This window comes from Lottia gigantea (genome assembly GCF_000327385.1).
Source record: "Lottia gigantea unplaced genomic scaffold LOTGIsca_37, whole genome shotgun sequence".
NCBI classification, from domain to species: domain Eukaryota; kingdom Metazoa; phylum Mollusca; class Gastropoda; family Lottiidae; genus Lottia; species Lottia gigantea.
The window spans coordinates 1062235-1086606 of record NW_008709259.1 but is presented as its reverse complement, the minus strand read 5'-3'; positions in this window follow the sequence as shown (position 1 = coordinate 1086606).

Below are 24372 nucleotides of genomic sequence, written 5' to 3'. Positions count from 1 at the left end.
GGGCAACATTCGTTCCAAGACATAATCGTAAAATTCATTGCGATCCAAAAAAACATTAATTTAGTTTAAATTTTTTGAATGTCTGAACCTTTTCAATAAAATATAAAGGCTTTGCAATCCTCTTCACTTTATTAAGGTCTTCAACAAAAATAAAGGTGTTAATGCAATTGTCGGGCTTTTGTTTAAAACATATTGTTTAAACAAACGATATTTTTTTCATATCTCTTTGTAAGTTTATTTAATGTTTTTGAGTAATTCTGACATATTTGATGCACGAGCAAGATTGATATAAACTGACGCTTGTCAAAATAAACGCAGTAGGTTGTCCGTCTGATGCTGGTTTTCTTGTAGTTTAGATAGTGTGGTTTCGGTGTATATCAATTTAAATCGGCAAAAGTGTAAACGTCATATATGTAGAGAGATCCCATTATTATAAGTAGTATTATAGTCCATAGCGATATTTTATGAAAGGATTGAACAGCATTACCGAGGAAGATTTTACAAACGTTGTCCTTGTAAAGAGATTTCTAAAAAATTATGTGTATCGGGTACACTGATAGCATCAATTTGCACCATTCCAATTTTTAATCAGACATCTATAGCTCCCACAATTCCACTAAAACAAAGTTTTTAATGAAAGGACGCGACGTGACGAAGTCATACACTTATTTTTGTGGAATTGCAATGGTGCAAAGTGGTGCTGTCAGTGTCCCGATACACAAACATTTAGAAAACCTCTTTACAATCCCTTTGAAAGATTAATATACAAGCAATTGCCATCAAACATTCAATGATAAAAAATATGAGAAGACTATCGAGTTATGACGACTCCTGTCGAATGTGGACACTTTATGCACTTTTGCACACTTTCTTTCATATATTTTTTATAGATAATCAATCGTGGTAACTATCAAACTGCTTTATTGTTAAATTATTATATATATTAGTATGCTTATTTATTTATGTATCTATTCATTTATATTTTCTGTATTTTGGTATATTGTATTTGGTGACGGATTAGCATAAGCCTTGGCTAGTTTCTGAAACCCTATTTATAAGATTTGAACGATATTTAGAAGTGGAGAGTAGATATAACAAAAATACCCCTTGTGTTTGTTTTCGTTATAACCCTATTTATATTCTGTAAAAGTTATATGTATAGTAGAAATAAAATACTGTTTAAATCAACGATCGAGTCATCATTACTCTTTCAAACTGATAGATATTTGATCGTATTTTTTGCAAACATATTGTATTATTTACTAATAGAAAATAATAGTATGCTTTGCATCGAATAGTGTAAAACTAATTTTTTGATTATACAACACAGTTTTGAATTGGGAACACTGTTTGTAATAAAACATAAAAAAATAGTGAAACATGAAAAATAAATTATAACCCTATGCTTGCAATGTTTTAAATTTGGCAAAACTATGTTTGCCAGAATATTACAAGAAGGTTTTCAATAGAAAAAAAAAATTTATGTTGTCAAAATTGAATCTATGCATAAAACTATGTTTTGTGATGCTTCAAAATGTAAAGCCATATTTTCATATGTGAAATCATCAAGTTCAAAGAAGCTTGATGCTTGAAATGTAATAAATAATGTACTTTGTAATAATGTATTATTTCAAATAAATGAATCTTAATTCTGTATGAAATTTATTTTGTAATAAAGAAAATAATTTTGACTGAGTGTGGTATCAATGCAATGTGTTATATTTTTGATTGTGCTTCATTAAAATATTTGATTGAACAGCAATTTTAATGATGGTGAAAATTGCCAATTATGGATTTAACTGACAGCACCATAATGTTATCTTCAGCTGAAATAAATATATTTTATTGGCACCAAGACGAAATGTAGAGGAAACGTTACCGGGATGATTTATATTATTTATATGTGTGATGAGGCATTCAGTCTGCCTAAAGTTATTACGCTTCGTTTCATTATGACATTCCGACATGGGCCAATGATTTTATATACTCGGTAATGTACAACCAAACTTCATTACATACATAATTTAAAGATACTTATTGACGATACTAGAATTCCACATTTCACCTGCAGCAACTTGAAATTATCACGTGAAATCTGCAAATTTTCAAGTGCCTTGTCCTGTGCGTAAATAAGTCCGACCATTAAATAAGAAACATGGAAATAAAAAGTTCAGAGTCATGAAATGCATCTTTAACTAATTATTTCCACAATGCCCATTTCTTACCTACAACGATACGGTCAGTGAAACATGCCGGCCATTTTGAACCATTAGGGGTCAGAGGTGACACGTGAAATGGTGCATGTCATGTACGAGCAATTAAAACAGGTGACGTCAGTTATTTGGAACCGGATGATGTCGAAAACATCAGGTCAATTCCTTTACCAATTACAAAAATGACAGACGCGAGGTTTCAGCAAAGGGGATTCCGCCTCGTTGACAAAATGGCGTCAAGTCTGATTTACAATGTTATTTTGAGGTAATTTATAATATTTTGATGAACTTTTCGATAATTTAAATTCTCGCTCAATGATTTAGGGATTGTTGACTCTTTATAGTAATTAAATCACTATTACCAACAAACCTTAAAGAATAGACACTTAAAGTTATGGTTCATTGTAATTTGATGAAGAAATTCGTGAATTGAAAGTGAAATTCTATGATCAAAAATTTCTTTACTGGAAAATAATGCTTTTGATGTTGGCGCTTTTAACATTATTTAACCTTGGTGATTGTTTTCTTTCAACAGGAGACTTATTACAAAACGTTTGATGTTACGAATCAACTCTATTACAATCTGTATTCATTACGTCACACTTAGTTGCACGTGGAGTGTTATTTCCGCCTCACGTGCTTTCGTCACAGACTGCCGCCATGTTGTTTTCGTCACGCTCGTTGAACGTGACGTCAGAGTTGAATGAAGGACTGTTAAAAGACAGAGGGATGTTTTGTGAAGTTGTCAATGGAGCATTAAACGTTTGTTACACCATCTTATAATTATATAGTAATGAATGTTTACTAAGTTATTGACATACAGTCAAGTAGAACTGATTTGTTTTCAATACCTGACGAATATTACACTTACGTTTCATTACAATTGCAGATTTTGTGATCTGATCAGGTAGGCCTATTAGGCTACTAGCAATCATTTTACTGAAATGTTCCTTTTTTCAAGGGTTTGTCTACATTTTAAATTTTCTCGAATTTATGTACACATGTGAATTTGCGCATTACACTCATGACTTGTATACCATTTAAAAACGATTTTCTTACAATTATTAACCAAAGGTAAAGTCGATATCATCGAAAAATGTCTTATAAACATTTGCGATGGAACCATGTTGATTGTTTAGATATTTCCCTTATAAATAATTTACTAAACAATTTTCTACTACTATAATTTCTACATCCAAATAAAGATATGTGCCTAAATATGATACATTTAAAGGTGTCTTCAGAACACAAAAAACCTACTTTTAGTAGATTATTACCATCTTCATAGCACCGAATAAAGCCTAATGAATAGTGAAGAGAGTTGACAACCGTATGATCAGTGTAAAGACAATATAATATTAGTATGGGCGATAATCATTCTAATAAGGAAGGTAACTCTCAAACAAAATACTAATAATTAGCACAATATTGACACATTTTCTTAATGACGTGTAATCTGCACGGTAGGTATCAATCAAACATGGCCTAGAATCAATCAAATGTTGCCTTTCAGAACTAGTCAACATTAGATTGTTTCTTCAAATCTTCGTTATTGTTTTGTGTGGTGGTCTCAAACCTTGCATTCTCAAAACGCTTACACACGGAATTATTATGCTTACAAAATTTGTATTGGTTGCAAGATTTTTGCAGATTAAAAAAAAATTGGACAGAAAGTAACGGATGTGTTATAAGGTTAATAACCAGCAGGCAACATAAGAAATTAATCGTCGATTCAAGTTGTATATACGACGAGAACCTAGTAATGGACGTTTAATACCTTGTCATATCCATTGCCATATAACACCATCCGAAACCATTATATCTCCTCCACAACACTTCACATGTCATCAAACAAAGTTCCTAAATGGTCGTTACGTCTATACAAAATGGCAACTGCCTTGTCATGGTTAAGACGATTAATTGAAGTAGATTAGTAATGAAATCCAGTCGATGAGAATTCCTTATTGAGAAGGGAAAGTGGGTAGAAATACACTGCGACATTGAATTGGGCGGATCTGAGCAAACGGTCATTCTCACTTATGTCATTCGTTTCAAAATGTTTGCGTTTTTGGAAATACTGAATTAATGAAAAATGTGTATTTCGAAAATGTACAGTTGATTCATTGAAAGAACGAATATCCAGTGGGATTTGTATCGAACGCTTCAAAAGTAAAAAAAAGAAATAAGACCATTCGTGTGACGTCAAAATCTAAAATTATGGTTTTGCACTTCTTTACCTCTTATTTTGAGAATCTGACATCTGCAGGCTTAGCAGCTAAAATCATACAATCAAGCATAATATTCCGTTAAGAATTTATCTGGATCCGCCAAACAGCAGTAGAAAGTGAGACGATTTAAATTTGACAATTACAGTTATCAGTAACGAAGGCTATGCACCTTATCTGATCAACTATTGTTCTTAATGGCAGAAAGTTTGACAAATGAGATAGTGATAGCTACATGTCATGACGTGTCACTGATATCATGTCATTCCATTTGCCTGCCTCTTTTCTTCTTTTCCCTTTTCATTTCTTAATTTGTTTAATGAGGAAACGGGCTCCAAGACAAATGTTGTCTAGCTTTAATCTCATTATTTCTTCTGAGATTCTGATTTCTTTTTCTCTCCGGTTTCCTTTTATCCTTGTCACAAAGAACCTTAGAAAGTTATATAATTATGGGTCTATATATAGAAAATTGGACATGGGTTGTAATTGATGTAAACGTATTTTATTCATTAAACGATTATACTCATATTAAATATTGAGCCTTTGGGTTAACTGACATTGACATCGATAGTATACATATTTTTTTTATTCTGAAATGAATACGAGTACAATTTTGTGTTCGTGTATGTGTGTTTATCAGAAGACAATGGTCAACATAATATTAATTTTCTTAAATAATTTCATGTAATAATCACTTACAAAATTGAACATATGCCGTCTGAGAATGGATACGTTTCTGAAGTCCATGATATCCACCTAATTTCAGTGTAGTTGTTGTTGATTCCAATAATAACCCCCTTTTCTATCCTTTTTCTCGTTCTATTTTAGATTTATTGAAGATATTCTATATTTTTCATCGTTCGTATTTCGCGAGTTTGGTGTCAGGTTTCGGATGTAATCTCCCAGTTAGCGAGATTCGTGAAAGCCTTCTTAGCTACAACTTGCCATTAAAGTGTTATTCGATCCTTCATTCACGCCATTTTATACGGAAATGAAATTTCAAAATCCAGACCAATTTTTCGTATAGTCCGCCCATTTTACGTGAGTTTGTTCTAACAAACATTTTTACTCTTGACACATACAACGAGAATATAATGAAATATCCGATTCGTCAAAATCTAATATGGATCTTGTTCGCTCTGTGGATACTAAGTCTTTATTTTGCGACAAACGCTATTCACTCCGCTTTATTAAGAATGTGTATCTGTGGGCTCTGGCGTATCGGATATCAGCTTAATTGCGATTGTCGTTATAGCCTTGCCTCATTTTCCCAGTAGGGGGTCATAAAACTCTTCAATGAGGGAGGTAGAGTTTGGCGTCAGTTGGACACAAATCAATAGGGAATAACAATGGATACCGACAAAACTTTTTCCAGTTTAAAACGTATAGCACAAAACGATGGTTAACGTTACATACTCGTATTCAACCACGAAACCATAAGGTTATTGTAAGGATTTGGTGTTCGTGAAAAGTAATTTGCCTTCATATTTAATTATCCAACCAATAGCATAAACAGGTCGTCAACGACTGATGGATCTTCGGTCGTTAAGAATCTGACTCTAAAGACCTTCTTCGTTTTTGGCATGCATGCATTTGCTTCAATTTAGTGGTATGTTGCTCGTTTTCGATTTCAGAACGAAGTCTTTAGACGATGTGTCTTTTGAAAAATATCCTTTCTAATCACCTTATGCCAATTTACTGCTAGCAGAGTTTAAAATGGAGAACAGCAAATGAAAGTTGGCAACTATATCATTAGCAATGTGCATCTGAAACTGATAAAATGATAAAAAGGCTGATAATGCGTGCTTGATAGAATTCAACAAAATGCCCTATTCAAATAAAGAGAAAGGGGAAAGACGTACTGCTTATCTCCCTTAAATCAAGTCTCCGTCTTTTGACAGTTTAAATAGATACCCTTAGGGTACCTTTAAAGTTCGTAATTGGATTTTCTAGGTTTTGTTCAAAACGAAAATCGACGTAAACTAATTACTCTTTTCTCGCCTGATGAAGCCTATTATCATCTCGTATCTCTTATTATTAACTACATCTTCCAACTACTTAATAGTTACTTTCGTCATTCAGCTGCGCTTTTTCTGCTCTCGATTATACCTTAGAAACATTTCAGTCGATTTAACAGCCCAACACATCATTTAATTGTTTTATCCATTCACTTTTCACAAAACTGCCAGATTTTTCCGTGTGACAAATTACTAGTTAGGAATCTTAAATTGCAGACCGCTTCCATAACCCCATGGCATTATACCGAATTTGTTCATTTTATATAAGGAACTTGACTTTGTTGTTCTTTTTTAGTTCAAGAAAGTCATCTGTTTTCTTCTCTTTTCAACTAGTATCTATCAGAGATGTTATTTTCAATAAAAAATGGTTTTAGGCTTTGAATAATAGAAACTTTGATAGGAACAGACGACAAATATTATATATTTCAAAAATTGTTTTCTTTTAAATGAACTAGCAAGAACAATGAGGATAATCATAAGGTGCTTCGAAAGCGATGTATCGCAACAAGTTTAAGAGGATGATTTGCCATGAGCCGATCCCAAAACACCATTTTTGAATATATACCTGCACAAGCAATGGACTATTCTTTCTTTTTTGATCTACCTACCATTTCGTAAAAATAAATCAGCCGAGATGTCTTACAAAGATTAAATTATAGTCGACAGTTTAGATATACATGTGCATGGTTTGTAATAATTTAATGTTAGAACAACAAGCAATTGGAAATTTGGGGTGGAAGAAAGGCACAGAAATACATTAGATATAATTCACCACCAAACTTCTTTGTCGGTTTTAACTGAACAGAACAGACAATTTTCCGATCAAATCAGTGAAATGTCCTATTATAATGGCTATTTATGTAAACAATGACATTCTAATCATCTAAAATGGTTTAATTGCCATTTCGTACATAAACATATTACTTGTGTGTTTAAATATAACATTTTTATTGTTGTAAAATTAGACAGAATATTGGTAAAATGTCCGTTTAATGACCTTCTAAATCACTTCTAGATACCTGTAGAATCATAAAGACGCCCATAAAAGAAATATTATATGGCTACAACTTTCACAATTTCTGGTAAATATATCAAATATAGGATTCCAATACAACATATTTCGTTTGGTTTTTCTTTAACCGATGTTAGCAATTCATAAAACACATTATAAATTACCTCCTATAAGCTCCATTACTTTAGTTTATTTCAATCATAAGGTGAAGACAGAATACATTATTTCGTTTCTGTATTACTCTATTACAAAGCCATTCCATATTTTGAGTTAACCTGTCTATCAATCTATCAACCAGTCATTTCGTCTTTCAACAATTTTGATTTTATCGACATGTGTTACCATCTGACGTCATCAGATTAGATTTTAAGAGTAAGAAAGAATTTTAGAAACATCGACAGTTCCTGCAATAAATATGTCAGTTGATTCTCACCGGCGCTAAAATGCACGTCATGCAACCAAGTTACTTGAAACTTATTGTTGGTTGTCGTAAATCATGATGTTAATTTTTGAAACCTTGAACAACCAGCCCAATTAAAACAACTCAAAAAAGAATATTAAAGCCTTGGTAAAAGAGGCTACATTTTCTGATATGATTTGTTTACATTCTTTTTTTGATTCCAATTTTTTCCTTGATGGCGCCGACTGGGGTATAAATGCCATGTTTTATGGCAACTGGGGAACGATAAAAACCGTCATAAAGGCATTATAACTTGTATCATTATATTAAAATACTCTCCACCTATCTTCAGTTATTTTCTTACTATATTATCGTTTCACAAAATATCTTGGCATCAATTTACACAATTTTTGAATGACACTGATGGGATAAAAACCGTTAAAACCGGAAATAAGCCACATTTCAGCCTTATCTTGATAGACTAGTCTGTCTAGTGCATTTTCAGACGATCAGTATACAGATTTTAGTTTTTCATTTGACGCCATTTCCAAATATAGTTTTTCTTCATGTATTTTCGTTTTTGTTGTTCATCGTGATACATTAACCAATGCAAATAAACAGGAAACAGAAAAACAGATTACTCGTAAATGAACAAGAAACGGAAATCCTAAGAAGAGAATACTTACTTTTTTGTAAACGACATAAATACTCGGGCACTAGTGTATATCCCGCTGTATCATCTGATAGTGGAATCTTTCTCGTATTAAAGATTAAACAAAAGATATGCAAACATGTTTGTACCCACAAAAACTTTTTGTTGCAAACACAACAATAGATATATAAATAAAAGGTTTAATATAAACAAATAAATTAATAAATAAAAATGCTTTAAAATGTATAGACATTTATAACTATCAAAATAGATAAATAAATGAATAAATATAGAAATAAATTTGAGCACAACTTCCAGAATCTGAATTACGGCACCGAATTGTGTCTCATTTTATAAGATTAAGTATTGTTTCAGTTTTCATATAGGATAGCCTCGTGAAACGACAAACTTGCTAATTGAGAAATAGTAATAATTCATAAAAAAAATATGAAACATAATTGGCATATGATTGACACGTGCCGGGCATTATGATGTATATTTATGGTATTTATTATAATCATTACATATCCATTAACGTGGGTAGGCTTTATTAGCTCAGGTAAAGTGCAGACGCCGAGGGTGTAAAAACCTGTTTCATTTCATTGATGAACATGGGTTCAGGTGAGGGAACTATCTATTGATGTGAATATTTTAAGCTAAAGACAATAACACACCTGTAAAGAGGGTAAAGCTATTATTTCCATCTGATAGGCTACTATTATAATATCATATTACCGCTGTAATTAATAATGTTTTTATTAATATCACGAACAAGGTACTTCATAATCGGTATCTGTGGAGGGTTATTTGACAAGCTTACTTCGCACTCATTAAGGCTTCCATTATAGATTAGTTAAAAAAGGGCCACATTGATATAATTCTTTGAAAGCGGAAGTAATAATTAATAAATAAATAAGTAAATAAATAGGAATATTAAAATAGAACCGGCAACATGTTTCAGGTTCTACTTTAATATATCTATACCAATCTACAAATGATGTATTAAGTATTTAACAAGAAACAAGATAGTCACTCTAGGTTACAAATGGAGAGGTTATAACCAGCAACATTCAACACCATGTTTTTCAGTTACAAGTTCTTCACAGGTCAAGAGTGAGAAGTTATATTCTTCAATAGAAAACTTTCATAAATGTTGATGTAAAACTCTTCAGTATATTGGCACAGCTGTTGTATAATTTCTGAATGGGATGAAATCATATTTATACGTCAATTGCCATCGTACTGCATTCAAAAGCTGACTCCAATCACATTTTTTCATTTCTCAATCTAAGCACTAAAGTCGATTTTAATTTTGATATTTGAAACCGGTTTGTTGTACAAGATGATGAAGAAATCTAATAATCGGAAGGTAAATAAACGTGAGTGTAAACACTAATTCAAATCTAGCTGTCACTTTGTGATGGATGATGCACTATACATGCTTAAATTGTTCTCGCTTCTATTTGCCGTAATTTTACAAACTCCAACCAAAACAAGCTGAAAACCTCCCTTCATTTAAATTACTTGGATTGTTGGTGACTCTAGAAAGCGTTTTCAAACCAATTCATCACTCTCAAAACTGTCAAAAACTTTGTTATATCCACAAACTGTAAAGTTGGATAAATTTCATTTTCTATTAGCAGGCGCCCTACTGTCTCTGAGTGTTTTCACTGTGAGAGACAAGAGTGCTCAAGTTGCACCTCGCTAAGTTGTCTTACTACTCCAAAGACTTGTGCAATAAAAGAAAACGTAACCAACTTAATATGCGTCGTGTGTTGTAACAAGTTTCTAAATATTTACCAGTTGAATGAAATACTGTTGAACATTTTCTAATTGCAGTTTTTATCACGTTTTATCATGTCCCACACTTGGGAAACTTGATCAAGATTCTAACCCTGTCCATCAAGTCTCACCACTCTAGCCCCAAAATGTGATCAAGTAGGAGTCGTCTGTTCTCGTTTTTAAAAAAAAAAAATTTCAAAAAACACAGTAACGTAATTTTAATTTGAGCGCTCAGAATTCATCATTCCTTTTGGCACACTGCTACATATAATCTGGGTTTAAAACGAGATGATAGTTGCGAGAAGGGGCATTCCTTTGCTTATTTTTGGAAATTTGCGTTAAAAATAGGTTTCCTTCCTTCAAGTTAAGCAAACTATTTGATTTATTGGTGTTTCTAAAGAATTATCATGTATTCTTAATCATTTCATTATGTTCTTATTGCATATAATTAAGATTTTTAACCAATCATAAATGTCCGTGTATGTAGAGTATGGATAAACAAACAAAGACATTTTGATCTTTCTTGATCGGTCACTCAGTGGAATTCTGCTGGTAATTCTCTTCTTATTTAGCTAATCATGAATTAATTATGAAATTGTGAAACAAACTGGTATTTTTTTTTAAGTTACCTCTACTTTCTATTCATATAAGTATTAGCAATTTCATTTTCATAAATGAATATAAGGGAACCCATCTTTAAACTTTACAGGAAGTCAACTCGTATGTAGACAAGCAGATATTTCGGTGCAACTAGAAGAAGATAGCACCTATTTTTGCTGGACCATAAGAGCAAAAAAATATTTACCCATTAATATAATGTTACATTGAGTTCTGAAGCTTTAACTGTCAACCCCTTTACTTAATTTATATGGGCTCTGTTTCCTTCTGACTGTACATGTACATGTAAACAAATTATTAAATTCGCATCCGTATAAACTGTTCAACAAGTCCCTTTAAGTATATGGCGTACGTGCAGTTGTGTAAAAATAGTGTAATTTAAAACATAAGGTTAATGATGAAACTAATACAGTCCAAATATTTTTAGGGTCTTTTAGTACATTGGGACAAAACTACTTGAGATTTTGTATATGATACCATATTCATATTTCTAAAATTATTAACATAAAATACCTTACAACCGCATTTGGTAATCCGATCTGAATTTTTCTAGTGCTCATTTGCATATCTGACTTGCTTAGTTGTACTACAAGATGAAATTTAAAGAGAGTATCAATGTTTAAAGGAAGCTAAATTTATTGATTTTATCTTATCGTGTCGAAACTACTTCGTGCTCTGTAAATTGGGATTCAGGTATTTTTTCCAACGTTACATATTAAAGCGTGTTATATATGCTAAAATTGTAATTTTGGACTTATATTTCACATTTTTACATTACTGAGTCAATTGATAATACTTATTTAGTTTTCAAATTGCTTTTATTTGCAATATAATAGATATATAGACACAGCTTTAAAGAACAGCAATCACAGAATAACGTTTTATTTAACGCTTTCCGTTGTCCCCAGGCACATGAAGCTGTGTCTCTGATTCTTAATAATTACGTTGAATCTTTTCCTGCATTTAGACATAAAATGCAGTCCTACTCATTGGAAGTCGTCATATTATATCAGAGTCCCTTTAATGATATTGGATGCGCATTGTTAGGTCAAAGAGGGATATGATGTATATATGTCATAAGCAATTCATATTAATATGTGTTTATTTGTTTAGACTCGACGAACTTAAGTAAATATATTTTTAACTTGACGAACTTACATTGTCTGTGTGTGTTTATTATATCTCAGTAGGTAGAGTGATGCTTTAACATATCTTAACTTTTTCACTCTCAGTTGGATATATATGAGAGCTGTCAATCAAAACTTCTTTTATCAGCCATATTTTTAGCTAACACACCAGGACGAAGCTAATCAGCAGCTACTTTTCGACGCCTGTAACATAGAAAATGATAATAGTTCAACCGACGTCGCTAGGATAATGATTGCATCATTAACGTCAACTTTATCGTAGATTGAACTTGAGAGTTATCCCCACTTAACGTAATCGTAGAGGGCGTCGTGGTGTGAAGAGCCTCTTTTACGCCATTTAAGATTTTGAGGAAGCAGACAGCTCATTAGAAGAGATATAAATGGCATTTAAATATTACATTAAAAATAAATGGACTAGAATTGATATCCAGTGTTTTTATATTATGTCTTACTGTGATATCTATGTTTTTCTTGGCAGTATCTTAACGACTACCTCCGTGGTGGTGGTTTTTGTGGTTCACGCCTAAGTCTCTTCTGAAATCTCCACCAAATAACAGTATGATTTCTTTTTGATCACTAAGTCAATGCAGCTCCTGCATTGAATTTATTGATACCATTTTGATCATGAAACCAAATTTGGTCTAGATGAAATTCCACTTTATTTTGCCTTTTGAATGTTTTTCTGAGAACGTGTGATATCAGATGAAAAAGGAGCATCAAAATATTCACACCACTTGCAATTTGAAGGTTTCTTTTAGATATTCAGATGATTTCAGATGAAAAAGGAAATTCGAACATTGCCTTGTCAAATTCTGAACATCATTTATGCATCTGAATGACTGTTCCAATCTAATACGATTGTTATGAAATGCAAATAATGTTTTTTTATCTATTGTATACTTTTAACACTTTCTGGAATATAGTTATTCCATTTTTTGTGGGATATTGTTTTTATACAGTTATAATTATTCTTTTATTAGTATAAATACATATGTATTTCATGGTATATGATTTTACAATAAGAACACCACGTCCCCGGGCAGTTTATGTGAAAACCATATGAGAAGAGTCGTGTCTTGAATGGTAATAAAATTAAGTCTACATAAAAACATATTTTATTTTCATTGCACGGTCATAAAATGTTACTTTGGTAGTCCACACGATCATTTCATGGTACATTGACTTCCACAATGCAGCATCAATTATTTGGAAAAACAAACGAGTAGATATTCCTTTAATCCAGATCAGACCGATTCTTACCTTATCCCCGTTGGCTTTCTTGGAAAAATGTCGTCTCGCAACAGATCTTGATCTTGATATCGATGTCAGAATGTAAGGTGTTCATTTGAACCCTCATTGATATACAAACTAACAAAAGACGGTGGCTCGTGGTAAAAGTTACCACAAATGGACGAGGGGGTAAATGCATCTTCTAGATGTCGAAAGGGGTCGTGGAAAGTCCTAAACGTTGGGAACCAGGGCCACAGGTGTTTTGCCAATATTCAAAAGTAAATCAGTTACTTATTCTTGCTTTTCATCCAATTAAAGCACACGTAAGTGTAAAATGATTTCCAGTAAGCTTTCTTCTTCTGCAACACGAACAACACATACATTATAATTTCACAGCATAATGATATGTTAATTTAATTAAGAAATTGTTATGTTGAATATTCATAATATTATACTTTATTAGTGTAGTTATTAAACTTCGGTTATCTCCCTTTCACTATCAAAGGATGTCCATAATAATAATTTTACAAGCCAAATTAGTATCAGGCATAAGAATAGTTTTTCATTAAAATAATTGTTATTCGTATTTGTATTAAAGAAACATTATCTGTATATAAGTAATTTATGTGTAATATTTAAAACGATTCTTTTCCATGAAATGAAAAAGGATTTTAGAATACGAATGATTTGTTTAAGTAACTCTTGAAATATCCCTAAATTACATCAATCCATACGTTATTGAAAAACGTTAAATTTGGATTGTTCTCGGTATCAACTTGATAAAAATTCCTTTTATCGAATGAAACTCAACCACAGTATGAATAGTCCATTTGTAGCTAACCAAAGAGAAATTACTAACTTTAGAGACAAATGGTCCTGTTTGTTTTGTTTTCTAAACGATGATAACAAACAACAGTCAGTTATATTTAAAGAATATTTGAAAAATATCAATCAAATAGCACCATAGCCACTCCCCACGGCGCTAATAAATCTCAAGTGAAAATATTATCTTAAAGGCAAATGAATTTTCTTAATATTCAACAATTATCCTTGGTAAACAATTTGATCGTTTAGAATGAAAGTGATCTTTAAGAAATAAAAATTAGCTTCTAGCAGATAATAGGAAGGTAAACATCCCAGAAATTAGAGAATAAAATGGCCGTTTGGTCTAATAGAATAGTCCCGCACTAAACAAATATGGCGTCATTAATTCTAACGGTTTAATTTGCCGGTATTCACAAAGGAGAGAAGAACGTTATTTCTTCTGCCGTAGAATTAAAATTGTTTGAAATATTGTATTAATCCGATGTTGATACTTTAATGACAGAGAATGAAAAAAATATTAAATTGTTCATTTAGAAGGATTGTATATCCGGTTGACTCTGTACTAACCTTTTGTGGACCTGTATCGTGAACCTGGACACTGTATATTCTACACTTGAATTAAGTACTAATTTTAGTTTTTTCAACTTAAAATTACCCAGAAGACCTTTCTAACTATCGTTGGATATTTCGTAAACCAACTTACAAGGACAAAACATATGGAGTTCAAAATATCCAGCCTTTTTAACGAGAGCTATAAATTTCATACGAGAATACAAGTTATACGTTGTTTATAATTGAAAAGGTACCATTTTTGTTGAAACTTAAATACATTCTCAAATGTAGTTATATGTAAATGTAGGAATTATCTTTTTGGTTGGGTATATTAAGTTGCATCTAAAGTTGAAAAGAAAACAATGTAATAAGAGGTTTTTCGCGTTGTTGTAAAATGAACCTGTGGTAATGATAATTAGGAGTAAAGGTGTTTTTGTCAAACCATATTTAAAAAAAATGATTGATTGTTTTCTGAAAGAAGATCTTCTTAGTTATTTGAAACCTGTTTGCTGTGTGAATCCTTCTTGAACATTTCCTTTACCAGTACTTTATAGATTGTAGTACGCTTTTAAACCACAAAGAATCGTTACCCTTGCGTAGTGATGCCACAACAGTCCAACAAGGTCTCAACAGGCTTCGTATTTGTTTAGGTACTCGAAGTACCGTACCAATGATGTATTTAAAATTAATACACAAGAAAAAAATGAAAACGACTCTCTTTTTTGCTATTTATAAAATTATGAGGACGGACAACTTTTGAAATGTAGCCTACAATTGTGACTGTGGAATTGGCCTAGTCATTATTAAATTTATAATTATCGGTTAAGACTACATAGCTTCCATTCTCTTGTACCATAAAAACCATCAGCGGTTTTCCATGCCGGCCATCCAATCTGTATCACTGACACAGGAAACTGGGGTTGATTATCCAAAGGTTACTGATACTACCTTGATCTTTTAACGTAATGGAAACCAAGGTGCAAGCAAACTTATTCCACGACAGCACGCTTTTCCTTTCAATAAAAGCAATATATTTCAGAGAAATACATCATATATGACAGAATAAAATCAAGATACAGAGCAAACCACACGATATTTAAATAATCTTCAATGATGATATCTTGTACACGATATCTTCGAACTGACGGATCGCTTGACATAACATTACTAAATAATTCATCAAGAAAATATACGGAATCTTGAGTTGGAATCATTTGCAATGACCCCCAGCTAAGATCAGGTTTAAATATACATGATATCATTATCTTTTTCTATTAAGATTTTATGAAATGGAACTGGAAAAAAAATCTATTAGTTCAGCTAAATTTCCAATCTATTATGCAGGTTTAGTGATGTCACATATCTTATGTAATTAACAGTGTCGTTGTTAGTGTTGCTTGAGTGTCCGCGTATACTCTCGAATAGTTTTTAATTCATTTGTTTAAGTTAAAATTTTTCCTGACCTGTCTCAGTGTCTCGGATTGTCAACCGTTGAACGATAATAATGTGAATATTATACTCATATATTTATGATAATTGAGAAATTGTGTCACAGAAAACTTATATTGTCATCACCATCGTCTGGTTCAAATTCCAAACTAAGACCTAAATAGCTCATTCCACACTAGAAATCTAACAAAAATGTCTGGGATATTACTAGAAATGAACAGGATCAGTTGTCGTTCTGTGAAAAATTTTTGATGCATTAAAATTAGCAATATTAAGTTTTGTATAATATTGCTTACTTCCCGTGGGTCCCGGTTGGCTAAAATGAACAAATAATAATAAAAAGCTGAATCAATGAAAATATTTAAGCTCATTTATTCGCAGAATGCTTTGTTAAAAACGTGTTATGTTCTAACACCAAGCCTGAAAAAAAATATTCTTATGAACTAAAAAATTTTCTTCAGGAAATTTGCAAACGTTCTCGAGGTATAAAAAAATATGGAATTAGAATTTACATTGTTCTTTCATAATTGATTACGCTTGGCTACAAAAATATGAATAATAGATCACTAAAAATTAATTAATTCAAATTTGATTGGCAGCTACTTAAAATATATTTTAAAATTTAACGTTAAGCCATAAATTTAATAAAGTTAAAAAAAGAACTTATTAATGAAAAACATACCTAAATGTTTCTGATCTCACGCAAAGAATTAAAATAAAAAAAAACTGCAATAAAAGGCAATGTAATATTGATTTAGTCATATTATAATAGCCGTTCAGAAGATGAAAATTCTTAATATTATGTTAATTTTCACTTCATACCTGTTTTGGCAATAGTGTTCACAAAAAATGAAAGCAATGAAGAAAATCAACTGATGTATGTATTGAAGGAACTTTAACCAAAAATCTTTCCAAAACTTTAAGTGAATTTTATTTGTGAAAACCCACTACTTGAGGCGCTCATTAATAAAATGTAAAATACGTTTAATATTACGCTTATATCCTATGTAAAAAGTATTTTTTATCAAAAAATAAATTTTAAAAACATCAAAATTTAATAAAAAAAAAAAAAAAAACGTAAACCGTACAATAATCGAATAATCGATTGTAATGTAGAGTGTTCGGTGACAATAATCCGTCATTGCCTAAACGAACTCATTAAGTGATTTATAATACCGTATGCACTAACATCAGACTACCCTCTAAGCTTTGTGAGATCCATAAAAATTTCAGAACACCCGATGCCACTGCGAGTTTATTAATCTTTTTTTCCCTCAAAAGAGTCGATATTCCCTATGTCCATTCCATCTTTTTCCTTTTCTTGCCCATGGAATCTTGGTCCTGCTAGGTCTATGGAATAAGTTTTATTATACGGATATAAGCTTAGTTCCACCTTGAAGCTTTTAGCACCTTAACAATTTCCCGAGCTCCGACCTGCAGTTTAAAACGTAAAAATCTAAGTGCTTAGATATAAAAGGAAAATATTTTCTGCTGTCACTTTTCATCTCCTCAATTATTTCAATTTCATATCAGATCAATTCCGTACAATTCCCAGAACACAAATAACTGTTACTGAAACGAAATTACAATCTTTTCGCTTCAATTCATATAAAACTATAATTTCATTTTCGTACAAAAAATATCTTATTGAGTATTTATGATTTAATTTTTCCATGTTTGGAAGTGTTGAAGGAGTTAAATTTGAGGAAATTTCGGTGTCTGTAATTTCACGCCCGATTTTCCAGTCGGTTTAAAGTGACACCTACTCGACAAAGTCACGTGTGACTGGAACTATAAAATATGATAATTTCTGACTATTAACAAACTATTTGTATTCACTCATTATTTCAGTTCAATGAAGAGAATTACAAGGATTTGTAGCCTCAATAAATTTCTATTAATTTCAACACTTTGGTTAACTAAGGTGTTAAAGCAATTTGTCAGGCAGTAATATAACCCGGAACGAAATATTATTAAGATTGTGTTATTATCATTATTGAATTTAATAGTTCCATACTGAAGTGGTTTCCTACATTTATTGGTAAGCTTTTGTAGCATAAATTGTCTTGCAGCGTTTGAAAACATCGTCAATATTTAACAATTCTGAAGTAACACAAATGTATGTATTACAAACATCGACTTTATTTCAATATTTTGAACAATTTGATCGTCACAGATGAAATATAGTCGAAACGTAAACGGGAAAAACCTTTGCCGAAGAGGATTAATAAATATTTTTTTTTGCTTTGAATTTTGCATGAAATACAAAAACACCGTTTGTTATCCACTATCTTAATGTCCATTTGAACCACGATGCCTACCTTTTCTTTTCGAAATATTGTTTTGTCTATTATCTCATGAATAATAAAGCAATAGAAAAAATGAATCGGAACTTATAAATTCTATAGTCATGAACAGCGTTATATAGTTTTGATAGGTAAGTAGGTTATGCTACACTTTTCTAATAAAAGCATGTTTTCAACTTTTCCATGTTTTGTTTTTCGGTTTCATGTACAAACTGCCAAAATCCTTAATAATTTACACCCACCATTGTGGTATTTGTCACCACCCAAATTTGAAGCTGAAATCGATCATTTATTCGAACGATAATCTTCTACTATAGCCAATATTTAAATATCAAAACACTACATTATTTAGGCTAAGTAGAATTGGAGAAGCTTGAAGTTGAAGTTTGTAATATCAACCTTTACAATTAAACTAAGTGGATTTAAAGACGTATTGGACAGATCACAGGCCCTCCAGATGACCATATACACAAACACCACTTTAAACCTTTCTTGGCCCTTCTTATATGATGTTTATTTAGTCTAATGCCTTTATAATGTGGATATTATCCTGTATTAATCCGTCGCCTATACGATATTTGAATACAGGCCATTATTGACTTAAACTAAAGAGTTTATCTGACCCCTTCAATTTATTCAATCCTTAAGACCTACCTGCAAGCTTTGGTCAATGAGTGTTTGCGGCTAAACCGGAAGTACAACAGACTTCCTTTCAGACAATGTACCATTCTTACTTTACCTGGTGTGAATGGGCATATTGCATACATTCCAATTAATCCAAAATATAAATTTACAAGGCGAGAACGCCCAACATTCCTTGGATAAATGTCCACCATAAATGACTTAATCGAATCCTTTCTCTTAGACTAAGGGGTAAACAGCAAGTGTTGCTCGAACCTTCCTAAGTTTTGAACTTGAAAAGAACATCTATTCAAGCACATTCTGAAAAAGATGGATTATCATTCGTGGCTGGTCGCCCGTCGTTAATCTGCACCATGCAGAGATTTGAAATTATGTAAACAAACACTCCATCATTACGTCAAACACACAAAGTGCTTAGGTAGTACACATGTTCCGCCATGTTGGATGGTTTGTTGGTGAAACTTTCCAGAATTTGGGTTGTCAATTATCGAGAGAAATCACTATTCCTGATCCGACTGAATCTAGTAAAAATAATCTTCGTGGAGTATATTTTGCATGTAGTTCTTCGCAGTAGAATATCATATAGCACAATCATACTTAATGCACAGATTTATTAGACACGTATGTACCACTACCTCCAATTTTGGACCAAAGCAGTTCCCACAAACATCTCAGCCAGTGGTGTTGCCGGAATATGTCTGGCAAACCATGAAGAGGATAGAAAGAGAATGGTTGAAGACGACAAGATCTGACAACGAAATAACAAACTGTTTTATTTTGATATTTAAAGATTGGGCTAAGAAATATGGCTGAATGTCAGTTTAAGTGATATTGGTGTCATGTTACAGTGTCATTCTAGACAAAGTGATATTCTTTTTCTTTTATTATTTTAATTTACACCTTTCAGTTTCAGTCTCTTTCATCTCTCTCGTGAAATTCAATCGTCGTACTGTCCCGGGGTTTATAACGCTTACCTTTAACACTTCGTGGCGTTTTGGACACCGGAAGACACAGAACAGCAAGCTAAAATCAACAGATTTCAGTCCCACAGAACAGCAATCAATATGCAGAAAAATGCAATCTCACAGAACAGAAAACTACATGTAAAAATGTGGGTTTGAGAAATAATGTTTTGAATTTACAGTGGCTCTTAGAACTTGCTTCAGAATAGTCAGAATGTCGATCTTCTGATAATCGGATTCTGTTGCTTCAGTGAAGTTTGTGTGTTCTTTCAGATATAGCGACAAGCTATGAAAGTTTAAAAAAGAATCATTTCTTAACAGCAGCAAAACCAGTTTTAAGGACTTTTGTACTTCACTTGTATGTATGTGAAACACTTGATTTTTGTTATAGCTAGAGGCGACAGAATCCAAGTTGACTTCAGCATATTGTTCAGTGTGTTTCTCCAATAAACAATTAATGTTAATTTATTTAAAAATCTTTCACTTGAATAAGTTATCTACACCCTTCTATTGTTGGTTTTAATGTGACATCAACAGGGCCCCACGGTTCTCTTTATACCTTTGCCATTTTGTTTAATACTGTAGCTAAGGTAAAGTCAATCTGTATTAATAAGGACGTAAACTGACCCGACTTACGAACAATACTATTCTATTCGCCTGGGGCCTTAAAAGGGAGAAAATTACAGGTTAACTTTAGGAACACCTAAAACTTTATTAAAAGTTGCTGAAACGGCTTTGATAAACTTCATTAAAATGTAAGAAAATCTGACTAGCTTTGTTAGCGTTTGAAACTGTGGAGGGAAGTTTAAATGATCAATTACACCCCCTCTATTCACTACTTAATTACCATCTATATCACAATACATATTTACATAATAGATACTAGTCCAGACGGGGGAAACAACCGTCGTTAGAACAGCAGGGAACACGGGATAATATCCCATTTAATGTGGTAGTGTTTTCACCTGAGACTTTATGCGGTAAAATTGTTTTATACCTATGAAAAAATTTTTTTTTCGTTTTTAAACTTCTTGTAGCTTTTTCGTTAATGTCTATAGTGATCATGGAAAGTCGTGGATGTCCCCTTTTAGATGCTAAGCTCGACGTTGACTGTATGAGTGTAAACATTCATTTTGGAAATTAATTTGTGTTCATGTCTCATTTTCTCATTTTCTAAAACAAAATAATATATTTTGATAGATTCTCATGGTAAATGTAACTTTGTTTTTTAAGGTTATGAAAGAAAGGGAAACCAACAACCCAAAATGTATATATACAGACCAACTGATTTCGGTTGAAAAAAAAAACCTAACACCGGATACAGCCGGATAAATTTTTATTGCAATAAATATTTTTCTTTAAAAATCGAATCTATTTGAAATTCCAACATTCTTTACAAATTAAAAAAAAATCATTTAGTTTCTGAAACTCTGACTTTTGTTTCCAATTTGTAATGAGTCGCATAATTATATTTTAACCTTTCATAGTTTCGTATTCTGATACCAAGGAGGAGAATTCTCAATCCATCATTTTAACATGGCGCAGGTGGTTACAAATTTGGTATTGGCGAAATAAAAACAAGGAACGAAAACCAATGTAATTACTTCTAGAAAAAACTATTTCCTAAATTGCATTTTAAAACAATTTGTTATACACCAAATGTCAGAGAAAGTCTCTTTTGCACTTGGTATTTGGAACATGTTCGTACTGTAATTTCATTACAAAATCAACATAACAGTAAAAATTTCTTATCTATATATTTTTTCTAAGACGAATATTTCCGTTTGTCATAAAAAGGGCATGTTAAGCGGCAAAAACGGTTGTGAGAATTTTGAGATGAAATAAAATGTTTTAAATATATGTTTAATTTGATGGTATTTTCCTATTGTCTGTCAAGTAAATATTTAATTTCAAGAACATATTTTTACACATTTAAATTTTAAAAAAAATGAATACATGTTACGATCCTTTTATGTGTTAATAATTTTTACGTACAAAATACATTAAAATTGGAACTGCAGAAAAGAAAATATATGGAAGAGACAACTTTTCATTATGATTCAAATAAACTCTTGAAAATTGCAATGTTGGAACAAAATGGAGCAATCTACAAGAAAAAAAACGAGCGTCTATCGTGAAAAACAAATACATAAATATGGGTAAAAAATATAGCATTAATCTTATGAAATGAAGAGCAATGACATATAATTTTATGATATTTATTAAATTATAAAAAAACGCAGCCGACATTGTATTTTTCAATTATTATTTTTTTGTAGAAAACGTCATATTATCCAGATCTGTACTAGTAATATCTCAAATGTGTGGCTGATTTAAATTTCAAAAGTGAAAATAAAATCCGTCCGTCCTCTCGAAAAGAAAGATTTTGGACAAATTTCAAAAAATTTAACATATCATATAAACGTTTATAAAAAAATTCCGTTCGAAAAGAAATAGTCAGAATGCAACTTAAATGAATGGTATTTCAAAAATTTTGCATAATCTTTCGACTACAATTTAAGTAGGCAATCGCAGATCCGGTATACCAGCATGTCAATATTCAGTAAGAGCAATATAAACTTATAACAGGTAAAAAATAGATAATATTTTCGGTATATCATATAACTCAAATAACAAATATCTTCTATGTTATATAGTATGATATATATAATTTATGTTGTCATGTCTTATAGATTTAACACCCATGTCTTAAGTCTGACTATTATTTACTTAATATACTAGAGACATGCTAGTCATAAATAACTTCTTATGAACATGTTCACAGGTCGTACGATGTATGGATATGATTCATATTCAAGGTTATGTTATTTGTTCACTATCTTTGAAATTTTTATATAAAATTAACACGCGAGACAGATATTCTTCTTTGATCTCATCACCATATACATCATTACTTAGTATTGTATATAATGTACTTATTATGAAGTAAGAAGATTAACTATGACACTTTCCTTCTCATATCTGAGGATGGCATAAGGTGTCAACTGCTGAGACAATACACGGAAATTAGTCTGAAAATAAAAATGTTTGAGCTTTTTTTGGGGAAAAATGGGTGAATGACGGAGTATATATATATAAAAATGAAATGAAATGAATGGAGTTTTACGTCCTACTTTTCTGCACCATGTGGGCTAATGAAGACGGGCAACGTCATGCAGGGTGGAACGAGGGACATTTTGCTAGGACAATGGTATTAGCCTGTTCTTTTTCGATTTCTAACTGTCGAGGGATCTTTAACGTGCACAGCCTGTAGCACACGGGGCCACAGTTTATTGTCCCATGACAGCCCCTCTTACCTGCATCACTGACAGGGGGAAACCGGGTTGAAAAATCCGAAGGTTTTATTTCGGCCTATGCCGGGATTGAACACTGGATCATCAGGTTAACGAGCAAGCGTCTAACTCACTGAGCTATCAACGGGGTGTGGAGTCCCAGTCCAAGGAGGTTCAAGGAATCATTTTTATTTTCTGCATGCCAATATGATCAAAATATAACACCCAAAACTGCGACTCAACGCTTGCTAAATGCAACTCTTTATGTACTTTATATTTATGTACGGTGTTGTATAAAAAGTCATACTTGTCAATTATAAACGTCTGGCTCTTCCAGTGTTCTCAAAATTTTGAATGTCTTATGACGAATTTAATTTGATTTTTAACAGTCTGTTTGCGTGTTAAAAGCAGGAAAATTGTACATTTTAAAATAGCTTGTGCATTTCTATCACATAAAATTGTCAAAATTTGATCTGACAAATTTAAACACCCTCTCAGACATCCATTAAAATGCTTTAGAATTCGCAATTTTAATGTCGTAAAAGGAAGCTAGATACTTATTTACGGTACAATTAAGGGCGCTAAAACGAATGTAGCTGTTGATTATGTTAAATGAAATTGACCATTCAGAAAAGAAACTTCAACTTGTTAATGTTTTCTGTTTCGTCTGGGTAATTAAGGTCATGAGTTTGTTGTGTTTAAGCCAATGAAAATGTCCTCTTGGTCTAAAAAAAGTGAAGAAGACTTTTAGTCCTATCGTCTGATATTTGATTGGAATGAGATAGTTTTTACTCATCGTAGTCTTGTCGCTGTTTAACTCAAACCAGATCAAATACTTTGTAAGCTCGGATCAAAATTTCATAATTTCAGCAAATAGTAATTTTTCGTTTCGTTTTATTTCTTCGTGAATTTCGTTGAGAATTTTTCAGTAATCCAGTGGCTGACTACGAAGCTATGTTTTTAAGTGACGTAAATGGATTCCTATTATAGAAAATGTCATTCTTGTTTTGGTTGTCGGTTTAACATCCGAAAACTTTCTCGTGTG